Source organism: Choloepus didactylus, chromosome X (genome assembly GCF_015220235.1).
Source record: "Choloepus didactylus isolate mChoDid1 chromosome X, mChoDid1.pri, whole genome shotgun sequence".
NCBI lineage: Eukaryota > Metazoa > Chordata > Mammalia > Pilosa > Megalonychidae > Choloepus > Choloepus didactylus.
The window spans coordinates 191,766,646-191,778,657 of record NC_051334.1 but is presented as its reverse complement, the minus strand read 5'-3'; positions in this window follow the sequence as shown (position 1 = coordinate 191,778,657).

Here is a 12,012-nt window from a genome sequence, read left to right as displayed (position 1 = left end):
TGCGCCTTCCCATGTGACAGAGGAACCCCAGAGGCTGTTAGCCTTTCTTCAGAGAAGGTATCCTCGTATTGATGCCTTAATTGGGACATTTTCATGGCTTTAGAACTTTAAATTTGTGAACTAATAAACCCCCCTTGTAAAAGCCAATCCATTTCTGGATTTTGCATTCTGGCAGCTTTGGCACACCAGAACAACTTATTGTCCTGTTAATGAATGTAGGATCTGCAGTGGTGTCCCTTCTCCCATTCCTGATATCAATAAGTTATAGTCTCTCTTTGTTTCTTGGTCAGTCTAGCTAGAATAATTCATACTGAATTGTTTCAATAAGAGCTTTAATTTCTGCTCTTTACTATTTTTTCCCTACAACTCTCTGTGGGTTTAACTTGTTCTTTTTTCTGGTTTCTTAAGGTTGAAGGTCAGACTATTGATTTATGATTATTGTTTGTATTGCATTTCTTTTTCCACTATTCCAGTTTGCTAATGCTACCATTATGCAAAATACCAGACATGGATTGGCTTTTATGAAGGGGATTTATTAGGTCACAAAGTTGTAGTTCTAAAGCCATAAAAATGTCCAAACTAAGGCATCAACAAGAGGATACCTTCACTGAAGGAAGGCCGGTGGTGTCCGGAACACGTCTGTCAGCTGGGAAGGCACGTGGCTGGTGTCTGCTGGTCCTTTGCTCCTGGGTTACATTTCAAAATGGCTTTCTCCAAAATGTCTCTGGGATTGTCTCTCTTAGCATCTCTCAACTCCCTGCTTGGTTCTCCTGGGGCATTTCTCTCTAAGCGTCTGTGTATCCTCTCTTAGCTTCTCTGGGGCAAACTCTGGGCTTCATCCCTTAGCTTAGCATCTCCAAACATCCTTCTATCTGCGTCTCCCAGCATCTCCAAGCATCTTGATCTGTGTTGTCTCAGCTTCTCCCAGGGGCAAGCTCTGGATTACATATCTTAGCTTCTTTCCAAAATGTCTCGCTGAGCTTCCCTTAAAAGACTCCAGTGATCTAATTAAGACTCACCCTGAATGGGCGTGGCAACACCTCCATGGAAATAGTCTAATCAAAAGGTTCCACCCAACAAGATTGGATTAAAATATCATGTCTCTTCTGAGATCCATAACAGTTTCAAACCGACACATCCACCCTTCCATTTTCAAACAATTTTTGGCTTCATATTAAAGTGTCTGATAGCATATTGTTGGCAAAGCATTCTCTCAGCATTTGTTTATCTGAAAATGTCTTTATTTCACCCTTTCTTTTAGGTTATTTTTGCTGATTATAGATTTCTGGATTGACAGGATTTTTGTTATTGCTGTTTTGGGGTTGGGATTTTTTTCTTCTAACACTTTAAAGATCTCATTCCATTGTCTACCTGCTTTTATTGTTTCTGATGAGAAGGTAGCTATCGTTTGTATCATTGTTCCCTGCTGTGTAATGTGTGTGTTTTTTTCCTCTGACTTTTTTCTACATTTTCTCTTATCTATGGTTTTCATTGGGTTGACTATGATGTAGCTAGGTATGGTTTTCTTTGTATTTATCCTGCTTGAGGTTCACTGAGCTCCTTGGTTCTGTAAGTAAACATTTTACATCAAATTTGGGAAAATTTCAGGCATTATATTTTCTGCCCCATTTTCACTATCTTCTCCTCTTTAGACTACAATTGCATGCATATTATACCATTTGATGTTGTCCCACAAGTCCCTGCATTTATGTTCATTGTTTTTTCTACTTGTTCTTCTTCTTGGATAAATTTTATTAATCTCTCCTCAAAGTTACTGAGTCATCCTCTGCCTATTTCCAACTACTCTTAAGCCCATCAAGTGAATTCTTCATTTCAGTTATTGTACTTTTCAGTTCTAGAGTTTTCATTGGTTCTTTTGGTTAGTTTCCATTTCTCCACACAGATTTACTATCTGTTCGCTCACCAATACCATATTTGCCTTTCGTTATTAGAATATATTTTTTCATAGTTTCTTTAAAGTCTTTGCTAAATCCAACTTCTGGACCATCTCAGCATTGATTTAAATTGATTGCTTATTCCACAATTTAGTGGTTTCTTGAATGTTTTAGTGATTGTAATTGAATGCTTCACATTATGGACGACATCTTGCCTTGCCTATTTGTAGCCCTGCTTCTGACAAGGACTTACAGGTGACCCCTGCATAGACTTCTGGTGCTTTCTCCCACTTGTAGCTCTCTTCTCTTCAGTACCCTATCCCAAAGACTGCAACCATTTTAGCTTCCCCAAACTCTTATCTTTGCCTCCTCAGTTCAGCAGGACCACTGTGCTCTGTTTAGATTCCAGCTTGCTTCACCGTAGTTGGGAAATTTTCCCCAGGTGGAGAACTGGAGCAATTGTGAAGCTCACCTTGTGAGTTTCCTTGCTCTTAGGTTTTGTAGTCTTGTGCTGTTTGTTGTCTAATGCCTGAAAGCAGTTGTTTCATATTATAAGGCACATTATAATATGTCCAGGTTTATGGTTGTTTACCATGGGTGGGCTACCCTAGTATCAGTTGTTCCATCATTTCTGGAAGTAGAGGCATCTATTTTCATCTATACCCCTACTGATTTCTTCCACTACTATTGTATTTTGGGGAAGTAAATACCAAACATCATATAATTTAATTATGGCTGCTTTTGAGATTTTCTCTTAGTCTTTGTTTCAAGTTTTACTGGGATGTGCCTCAGTGTGATTTTCTCTGAATTCATCCTTGTTGATATTTGTAGGTCTTCTTGACTTGGTTTGATGCCCTTTGTCAGTTTTGGAAAGTTCTTAGCTACTAGTTCTTCAAATATTTCTTCTGCTCCCATTTTCTCTCTCCTTTTCATCTTTCTGGGATGCCAATTACACATAGATTAGACCTCCTCACTCCATCCTCCATGTATCTTACTCTCTGTTCTCTATTTTCTCTTCATGTGTTTCTCTGTGCATATTCATTCTGTCTATTTTATTCTGACCAGTTTTCCAGTTCACTAATTCTTTCATCAGTTGCATATGATTTGTTGTTATACCTATCTTTTGAATTCCATATATTTTATTTTTCCCACTTTAAAATTTCCATTTAATTGAATTTTTTAGTTTCTATTTCTCTTGGCCACAGAGACTCTGGACTCATCTGTCTGATTCTGTGTCCTCTCAGATTTTGGCCCCATAATCATTATTGTTTTGTTAGGTCTTTGATACTTTAGGAAGATTTTTGAAAATGTTTTGACTATAACTTTCATTTCTCTTAAGGAGGAGGGCTAATCCTCCATTATCAAAAGTTGAACTTTTCAACTCTTATTTTCCCATTGTGGTCAGGCAGCCAGGGATTCACCTAGCCTCTAATACAGCCCTTGTGACCTTCCATTTTTATCATACATTTAGCACTAGAATGGCAACTCTTTGAGTACAGGGACAGGGTCCAATTTATTGCTACATCCTCAGCACTTGGCACAGGGCCTGACTCACAATAGATACTCTTGAAATACTGTTTGATTGAATGGAGTACTTGGGCTGTGCTTCTTGGAAGAGAGGAGATTTATGTTGAATCTCAAAAGATGGCTAGGTCATGATTCCAGGTCCTCAACAAGAATTTATGGTACTCTATCAATCAGGGCTCTTAGCTGTAAGCAACAGAAACTAGGTCTGGATGATTTAAGCAGAAAAAAAAAATGTATACAAAAGATTTGGGGTAGCTTACATAATTTCTGGGAGGACTAGAGAATCAGGCTTGGTGCCCATATAGTCAGATCCACAGACAAAATCAACACCTCTGTTGCACCACTGAGCAGTAGATCCTATAGTTTATCCACCAATATCGTCAATATCACCATTCCTGGCCTATGATACCACTGGTAGAGTTGCTCCAGGAAATGGGATTACTGTGGCGGATTCTCTACTGGCTCTGCTTCTCTTCTTCATTTGCTTCAATCCAAAATTTAATTTCCTGAACCTCGATCAGGTACTGATCCCTAGCTTCCTTTGAAGTACTTTCCTTTGAATGTAAGTACCTAGTATTTTCAGATTCCTCCAATCTGGCAAGGAAATTAAGATGCTGGGTATCCAAAAAGGGATAGGCCCCAATCAGGACTGAGTGGAGTCAGTGCAACTGGTCTATCTAGGCCTATTTGGCCAGCAGGCGAGAATTGGGCCTGGGCCTTATTAGGAGCAGCAACTCACACTCATACCCTCCTAGGCCATGCACTAAGGATCCCTCCTCTTGCAGTGTGGAGATCATGGGAAGAGACTGTCTCCTTTAAGGCTCCTTCTCCTCTTGCATCTCCCCACCATGTCTTCTACCACATCTGAAGACATGTTCACTTCTTAGGACAAGAACAGGAAATAGACTTGCTCTAAGACTTCATACTGAGCTCCTTGCCCAAAACATGAATTCCAGCCACATCCTTGATCTTGTGCCTTTGAACACATGCAGTGACTTCCTAGGACTTCTTTCTGGTATCAAGGACCAAACCCAGGAGGTTCTCTTACTTATAGAGCATCAAGTCCCAGCCCTACAAGGAGGGCAGTTGTCTTTTGTGCAGTTTTGGAGGGCTGCAGAGCAGGACACAGAATCTAAGTTCTCTGCCCGTTCTGTAGTCAATGATTGCAAGCCAACTCTGGAGCTTCGGTGTTTACTGTGATGTTTATGCCATTATTTGATTTCTTGGCATTCAACATTCTCATTAATATACATTTATGCCTCCCTGTGGAAATAAAGGAGCGTGTTCTCTGTGTCTGTGCTTACATTTCTTTATTTAGCTTGGCACCTGCCTTCTTCCCCAGCATGTTGGTTTAGCATCCACACTGTTCCCTTGCAAATCTCCAGAGCTTACAATTCTTAGAGGGAATGACTTCTTTCTCTCTAGGAAGATTTTTCTCTTTCTCCTGAACTATCCTTACGGGCTAAGCTCTTGTGTCACTCCCACAGGTGGGGCCACTGAGCACCCCCCAAATCACCAGCAGAGGGAGGCCCAGGCCAGTGACTATTGCTTCCAATGGACCCCCTTAGGTCAAGCCTGGACAGGTTTCAAGAATGACTCACTTGGATGGGTTCCTGCCACCTGTGTTGGGCAGCAGGATGCTTTATGCCAGCTCTGGTCAAGAGGGAAGGTGTTGCTGGAGCTTTCCTGGGTGCCTGCTGATCACCAGGCTCCAAAAGAGCTGGCCCTTGGCTTTCAGGAGTTAAGAGGAGGGAATGAGACTCTCCCTAAATAGCCGTCAGAGAGCTAGGCCCTGAATTAGGGAACTTCCTGGGTGGGCTCTTGACCTATGAGCTTGGAGATGGGTGTTTGGGGCCATTCCTCACAAGCATATACTGGGAGACTGGGAACTGGGGGTAAGCCAGTGGTGGAGTGAGGGGGCCCATGGAGTGATTGTGACAAGCCAGGCTCGAGTTGGGCAGACTCGCAATTGCATCCCACTTTGCCACTTATTTGCCTTCTGACTTGGGGCAGGTGGTCTCCCTTACGTCAGTGACACAGTGTCCTCCAAGCACCCAGGGTAGCGCTGGGATCATAGGAGGCACTCAACAATCAGGATCCATTGTTATCAAAATAACACTGGACTTGGAGTGTGGAATTTGAACCCCAACTCACCTGACTGCCTCGGTGATGACAGGAAAATCACTCCCCCTCTCTTTGCCTGAGCGGTAAAGCAGGGATAACAACACATGCCCTGCCTCCCTCATTCAAAATCAAACTCAGTGAGTTGCAAATAGGATAAAGGATAAGGAAGAGCTTTGATTCCCATCAAGTGCCTCCCCAGTAGGAGGGAGGATTGCCTCAAGATTAACTTAGGAAGACAGTTGGAGCCAGTGGAAAGAAAGATGAGTCATAATTGCCAAGGTGGCCAAAATGGTCACAACTGAAGCAGGCAGAGTGCCATCATGCTAGCTGGGAGGACACTTATTAAACCATTAGCCCTGCTCTTCCCCACCTAGTGTGCTTGCCTTCCACACCCACACCTGCTCCGGGGTATGCACAGAAAAGGGGAAGCCTGCAGGGCTGGCAGACAGGAGGCTGTGCTCTGCCCCTCGCCTCTTAGTCGCGGAGCCTCTGAGAAAGCAGCCCATCTTGCAGCCTTGCTGCTCCATCTGCAAATGGGGTGGTACTGCCCATAGCCCTCTTGTGATGGGGGTGGGGGATTAGGTAATATTGTGAATGTGAGTGTGCTTTTGAATCTACAAAGCACTTTACAAGGGTAAGGGTTTATTTTTATTATGCACCTGCATCAGCATAAAATATATATAAATGGGAGCTGAGAGCTGATGTAAACCCAGGCTAACGTTTTGTGCATACATAGCCCGTGCTGTGTCCCGCTTCTCTGTGAATGTGTTTCCTCTGGGTTGCAGGCCTGGCGATGGGTATTATTAGTCCTAGGAAGGGTGGTGGTGGTGTGTGTATGTGTTGCTGAAGCATTGTCTTTAAAGGGTACCTGCGTTACTGGGTTACAAGCCCTTGGGGCCTCTCCACTCTCCCAATTCTCCAGAATTGGGCTGGGGACCCAGGGCTGTTTGCTCATCCCCAGGGCCCTTGTCCTGTCCCTGGTGAATGAAGCTGGGGCTGCATCCAGGGGCCAGGGGCTGAGGGCAGAGGCGTGCGGGGGTCCCTACCCACCTGCCTGCCTGGGCTGGGACCGAGGTCCTGCCACCCTTTGGAACTGACTCCGTCCTGTTCTCTGCTGACTCTGATAGCCCCCTCTCTGTGCTGCTGTGGCCTTACCGTCTTCCTGAAGGAGCACTTTCCAGTTCCTTGACCTCTGCAGCCCTGTTGGACCTGGCCTGTCACATGCCTGCCCCTAACGTGCTCCTACCAGGGGCAGCTATTGTCCATGCGGCCCAGCCGTGGGACAACCTCAGCAGTGATGCGGCCCCAGCCCCCATCCATGGTCACTTCTTGATCCATAGACTCTCCTGTTGGCTGCTCCAAATCTGGTCCCCTCATCCTTGTGCTCTGGCTGCCAAGAGGCTAGGAACCAATTGTTCCTGATCTGTCTCTCTTTCTCTCATGCATGCTCTCATCCCTGGGTCTTGGTGAAATGGTCTCTCTCCTTCGTCTGAATGTTTCTGACTTCTCTCTCGAAGGTTTGGTTTCACTGTCCTCTTTAATCTGTATTTTCCTTGTAAGCCACCTCAAATCTTCAGAGAAGTAGGTAGAGGTAAAATAATGCCATTCTTACTGCAACTTGGGTTAAAAAGAAAGAGGGCTTTCCTTGACCTTATTTATAAGTGAGGTCAGTGAGAAGCAGGAGGGTCCTCACAGCATGTGGTCTCCGAGTCTGGAGCCAAAAAACCTGGTGTTGGGTCCCATCTCTGCCACTGACTAGTTTTGTAAATGAAAGGAATGATACACGCTTAGTGTAGAGGTTGGGCTCAAGGTCTCTTAGGTCTCCTCCTTCTCTGACAGGCTCTCACAGGTACAGAAACAGTATTTATCATACTTCTTAAATGACCATATTTATTACCACAGTAAAGTGGTAGTCATGTTTGAAGTTGGCATGCTGTTTGTGTTTTTTGGCTGCAAGATTTCATCACAAGACAAAATCACAAAATAGGTTGGCACCAACCAGAACATTCTAGATGTGCACAAGTCCCATTCCCCAGGCCACCTATGAAAAGTCTTGGCTCTCCCAGTCCGTAAAAGCACGTGTTGCTACCAGAGAATAAGAGCTTGCATCATCTTGGCATTCAGATCAAGCCTCCAGAGGCTCCTGGCTCCCGTCTGGTTGCTCTAGGAGGTCAGTGCTGGACTTCAAAGACCCCACGCCCAGATGTGAGTGAGCATCTGAGGCTGTTCTGTGTATGCTTGCCATGGGCTTGGGGAGACAGAGCATGGTCTAGAGCCAAATTCTTGAAGTTGCCTCTTGCTGCCCTAATTGCATGACACTGCCCCCCACCACCACCACCACCATCTCTCTACAGTAGCAGGGCCCAGTCTGCTGGGGTCCAATCTCTGCTGCTACCTGTCTCTGTGCTTTCAAGGAATGGGGCTCTACAGGTATCTCCTCCCAACGTGGATTCTATGAAAAATCAACCCAGGAGAGAGGGCGGCAGAGGAGCCCTCCATTTGCCCCCTGGGTAGCAGCCCAGCTCCTGGGCAAGACACTGCCTTCTCTTTTGGCATTTGGTGCTTGCAAAGACTTTGCTCAGCCATGAATTTCAAAAGAGGACCCCTGCAGGAGAAGTGAGAGCCTCGGGGCAGCTTTCTGCCTGCAGGGGTCCGTGGGGGCACAGGGCTGGGCAGGCCAGCGGCTCACTGGGGTCTCTCTCCCTCCAGTGCTTGCTCGGGCTGTGCCAGCGCCCTCCTCAGCTGGGCACACAACTCCGCCACTTGGCTGCTCTTCCCTGGGAGCTTTGCAGGCCCATGAGTTCCCAGGGCTTCTCCCCAAGCGGCTAGGCAGGATGAGCCATTCCCACCATTTCCTGCATTTCCCCCATGGCACTCCCTGGCTCCAAGTGCTCCAGGGCTCCCCACAGCCCGGAGGCTCTAGTCCAAGGACCCAGTGTGCTCTGTGCTCTGCCTCTCCACGTCGGACTCCACTCCCCACGCCGGCCTGAAACCCCATGGTCACAGCCTCGACTTCTCTCCCTGTGCCTTGGCCCAAACTGCCCTTCTCTTCCCAGGCTCATGGCTGCCAGGGGCAACCTACCCTTCTTTTCAAGTTAATGAGGAACTCTGCTTTGTATTAGGACCCAAGTATCCCCAGGTAGGTACTAGGTGCTTTTCACATAACTTCTCCTTTGGCCAATTCCCCATGACGGTCCTAAAACATTGCTAACATTTCTGTTTGACAGTTGAGGAAACTGAGGCACAGAATGGTTAACTAGCATACCCACAGCTAATACGTGCAAGAGCTGGGATTTTTACTCCCATCTGTCCGAGTCCCAGTCCCCTCTCTTTCCTGCTCTGTTCCGCTTCGGCTCCTTAGGGCCCACCTCCACTCCTCCCTCTGGAATGACTCCCACAGCCTCCCCCCAACCCAGTGTGGTCCACAGAGGCGTTCCTGACCTGTCTCTCTTTCTCTCCTCTCCCCAGCACCCAGCCCAGGCATTGAAAGTTGGGCACCGTGATGGGAGTAGGGAGCTTCCGCGGCTGGCCAGGGCTCCTGCGGGGCTGCAATGGGCGGGCTCTGCCCCTCTGAGGTGGGAACAGAGGCCTCTGCTTGATTGCAGGGGTGTGGGCTCCAGACCCCGGGCTCCCGTGTGCAGCCATGTCATGCCTTTTGTTTGGCTTAAGAAGGCACTTAATAAACACTGCCAGATGAGGGCGGCGCAGAAGTTGCTGGAATTCAGAGATCCAGGGGACTTCCATATGATCCTATTGTCTGATAGCTCCATTTAGCCCTGCCCAAGAGAATTGGAGGCCTCAGCCTCCTCCTTGGGACCAGTGCTGGATTACCAGGGGCCTTAAAGCCTCTCACCCTCTTTTCTTTCCACCCTCAACTCCACACACACTGGGAGAGGCCGTACAGACCGTCAGGAGGGTGCCGTGACCTGGGCCCAGGAAGAGATGTTGGGCAAGGCTAGATTGGGCCTTTGGCTCAGCCTGTGAAAGTGGAGCTGCCTTTAGGGTTTGTGCAAATGCTTGGCAAGAAAAAGCAACAGAGCAGTGCTTTCAGAAAAGAAGCATCCTTTGCAAGGGACAGGTGATGTGGGTTGGGGGTGGGAAAATTCAGAGAGGTTCATCCTAAACTAGTTGTTCTAAACTAGCTCCATGCGGCTATTTACAGTTAAATTCATTAAATGTAAATACAATTTAAAATTCAGTTCCTTCTGGCCCTGCACAGATTCTTCCTTTCTCTCAGGGGCCCTCTCCGCGTGTGGCTGCACCCCCTGCCCCTGAGCCCCGCCCCACCCATGGTGTTCCGTAGTGTTCCAGTTTTCTCGTCCATCTGCTTTTGCCCTGCAACTTATTGTCAGCTTTCACTTAGAGTAAATGAGCTAGTTGGAACCCCTTTTCTGGCGCCCCTCTGACTGTGGTTATACAAAAGAATTGTTGGGTCAGGTGAACTAACTGCCCATGAGTCTGAAAATCAAATCGAAATATGATCAATACTTAAGAGACTATAAAAGGGACCCCTTGATTGAGGAAGGCTTCTTGACCAAAGGGGGGAAGAGAAATGAAACAAGGTAAAGTTTCAGGGTATGAAGGATTTCAAATAGAGTCCAGAGGACATTCTGGAGGTTATTCTTATGTGTTATGTAGATATCCCTTTTTTAGTTTTTAGTGTATTGGAATAGCTAGAAGGAAATACCTGAAACTGTTGACTTGCAACCCAGTAGCCTTGATTCTTGAAGATGATTGTATAACTATGTAGCTTACACAGAGTGACCACGTGACTGTGAAAACCTTGTTCACACTCCCTTTAACCAGTGTATGGATAAATGAATAGAAAAATGGGGAGAAAAATTAAATGAATAATAGGGGTTAGGAGGGGTATGGGATGTTTTGGGTTCTGTTTTACTTTGATTGTTATTGGTATTTTTATTTTTTTGGAGTAATGAAAATGTTCAAAAATTGATTGTGGTGATGAATGCACAACTATATGATGATATGTGAGCAATTGGTTGTACATTGTGGATGGTTGTGTGGTTTGTGAGTACATCTCAATAAAATTGCAGGGAGAAAAAAAGGGACCCTTCCCCACTCCACAACCCCACCCCCCACCCCCCAAGGAAGAGAACCAAATGCTGTCATCTCTAATACTCTAATCCCTTGCCAGTATTTTGGAATTTGAGAGGAAATAAAGATCAGACTTGACAATTGAGACCTGGCAATTGAGAGCTGGTCTTTTTGATACACAGACAGGCAGTGGAAATTGCCAGTGTCCACGGGGACCGGGAGAGAAGTGATGGCTGAGCAGAAAGCCAGTGACTCACAGGCGTGCGTTTCAGCCAAGCGGGCCTCTGAGGCGCCCGAACGGCCGCCCGCCTGCTCAGGGGCTGCTGGGCGGTCTCCAAGGCCGAGCGGATGCTGCCTGTCCAGTGGCCTCATTTCCTGCGGCCTCCCATTCTTCACATGAAGGGAAGTGGGACAGGAGCAGGGGGTGAGGAGAGCATGGGAGAAGGCAGGGGAGGACCAAATGGATACACATGGGCAAAACAGGCTACTGGGAACCTGCTTTTGCAACAAGCCTTGAATGCATCAAAATGTCAAAAAAAAAAAAAAAAAAAAAAGGAAAAAAGGGAAAAAAAGAAAAAAAAGAAAAGAAAATTCCTTCTTCTTGCAGTTTCAGCTGGGGAGAAAGTGTATCAGACCTGGCTTTGCATGAACAAGAGGCTTTTCTCTGCTCCTTGTCTCCCCCTACCCAGTACTAGCACACACACAGCTCCCAGCCCTGCTCCGGGCTCATTCACTGGGGCTGATGGGCACGCGGATTGCATGGCAGTCTGCTATTATCTCCAAATTAAAAGCTTAATTTTAAAACAAGAGAGATGAAGGGAAGCAGTTTCCTGACTCCAGTGTGGCCACCCGGATCACCCAGCCTGTCAGATTCTCTGCTCCTTGCCTCATGGGGTGGTTAGAGGTCACGGATGCAGAGGAGTCATGCCACAGGCATTTTGTCCTGAAGCTCACCCCCCTGCTTCGTCCTTGATGGCACACGGCAGCCCAAAAGGGCAGGAAGTGAGCACGGTGGCCGCACCAGGGGCTGGGACTTCACCTGGGAGAAAGGTCCCCTCATCCCACCGCATGCTGCAGGAGGTCCCGGGGCAGTGAGCTCACTTCCTGTTTTTCCGGCAAAGATTGTTTAGTCTCCGCCTCCTTTCACCTTGGGGGTTGGCAGCCTGGTATTGATTTATCAGGGCAAATATGTTCACCCTGGCAGGCCTATTGGAAGTGGCAGAGTAGGTGCAATTGAGGGCCTTTGGTGAGGGGATGAAAATAGAGCAGCCTCATGTCACCTTCCACACCAAGTCTCTTTTAAAGGCAAGACCCCACGGTGGGACTATTGATTTCGTACTGGAGCTGCCTTCCTCCCTCCCGGTGCAGGGTGGCTGGAGATGCATTATGGGAAGGAGCACATCTTCCCTTC